A 1,863-nucleotide genomic window follows, 5' to 3' on the forward strand; every position below is an offset into this window, starting at 1 on the left:
TAGAATGCATGGAATTATTTCAATTTTTTGTATTTGTTGAGGTTTGTTTTGTGGCCCAGTATGTGGTCAGTTTTTGAAAAAGTTCCATGAGGTGCTGAGTAGAAACTATATTCTGGTGTTTGAGTGGAATAATTGAAAGATGTCTGTTAGGTCCCTTTGATGTTATGGTATCATTTAATTCAGACGTCTCCGTTTATTCTTTGTCCAGTTGACCTGTCTAATGGAGACAGTGGGATAATGAAATTCCCTACTATTACTGAGTTGCGGTTAACGTGTCTTAATGTCCTGTAGTGTTGTTTTTATGAATTTGGGTGCACCAGAATTTGGTGCATATATGTTAAGGATTGTAATATCTTCTTGGTTAACTGTTCCTTTGATCAGAATGAAGTGACCCTCCTTATCTCCTGATTAGTTTTACTTTGATGTCTATTTTTCAGATATTAGAATTGCAACCCGTTTCTTTCTTAGTGCCATTTCCTTGGAATATTCTTTTCCATCCTTTTACCTTAAGGTAGTGCCTGTTCTTGGAGGTGAGATGGGTTTCTTGCAGACAGTGAAGAGATGGACTTTTTTTTTTTTTTGGTCTTTTTGAAACAGGGTTTCCCTGTAGCCTGAGCTGTCCTGGAACTCACAGACCAGGCTGGCCTTGAACTCACAGAGTTCCACTTGCCTCTGCCTCCCAAATGCTGGTACTACAGGCCGTGCACCACCACGCCTGGCTAGGATTTTCTTAATCCATTTGCTTAGCCTGTGTCTTTTTTTTGTCTTTTTGAGACAGGGTCTCCCTGTAGCCCCAGCTGTCCTGGAACTCACTATGTAGACCAGGCTGGCCTTGAACTAACAGAGATCTGCCTGCCTCTGCCTCCCAAGTACTGGGACTACAGGTGTATGACACCACACCGGGCTAGCCTGTGTCTTTTGACTGGGGAGTTCAGTCCATTGATATGTAAGGTTATTATTGAAAGATGAGTATTGAATCCTGTCATTTTTTTTTGTTTTTATTCTTGCTATAGCTGTACTTTTACACTGTTATACCCTCGTTGGAGTTCTTTCTGTAACCCCTTGGGTATAGTCATTCCTTTCTTGCTCTTTGTATTGCTTCAAGTATTCTTTGAAGGGTTGGTTTTGTGGACATGTATTGTTTCAGGCTATTCATGTCATGGAAGCATTTTCTTTCCCCCTCAACTATAATAGACATTTTGCTGGGTACAGTATTCTTGGCTGGCATCTATTGTCATGTAGAACTGGAAATACCTTTGTCTAGGCTCTTCTGGCTTTCACAGTTTACATTGATAAGTCAGCTGTAATTCTGATGGGCTTTCCATTGTATGTGACTTGTTTTTCTTTTGCTGCTTTCAGTATTCTCTTTGTTTTGTACATTTAGTGTTTTTACTATGATATGTCATGGGGAGTTTCTTTTCTGATCCTCTTTATTTGGTGTTCTATGTGCTTCCTGTATATGTATGGGGATGTCTTTCCTCAATTTTGGGAAATTCTCTTCTACAATCCTGTTTAAGATCTGGTCAACACCATTAACCTGAAATTCTTCTCCTTCCTCTATTCCTATGATCTGTAGATTTGGTCTTTTATGGTGTCCCACATCTCTTGCATATTCCATTTCTGTACTTTTTAAAATTTTCCATAATCTTTGCTTCAGTGTCTAATTCTTCAACTTTATCTTCCAGTGTGGATATTCTGTTTTCCATTTTGTTCATTCTAGTGGTGAGGCTTTCCCCTGTTGTTTCAAGTTGACTTATTGAATTTTTCATTTCCTTCTTTATTTCTGCCTGAGTTTTCTTCAATGTTTCTATCTCTTTTGTGAATTCATTCAGAAGTTTATCCTCATCTTCTTTTAGTGCCTTG

General features: G+C 38.7%; 1 protein-coding gene across 1 annotated transcript in view; it reads right to left on the reverse strand.

The window, feature by feature from the left end:
- Cbfa2t2 (CBFA2/RUNX1 partner transcriptional co-repressor 2) overlaps nt 1-1,863 on the reverse strand; it is a 157,123-nt gene that overhangs the window by 4,922 nt on the left and 150,338 nt on the right. The window lies entirely within an intron of this gene.

The sequence above is a fragment of the Nannospalax galili genome, unplaced genomic scaffold (genome assembly GCF_000622305.1).
Source record: "Nannospalax galili isolate Female #2095 unplaced genomic scaffold, S.galili_v1.0 scaffold1408, whole genome shotgun sequence".
Taxonomy (NCBI): domain Eukaryota; kingdom Metazoa; phylum Chordata; class Mammalia; order Rodentia; family Spalacidae; genus Nannospalax; species Nannospalax galili.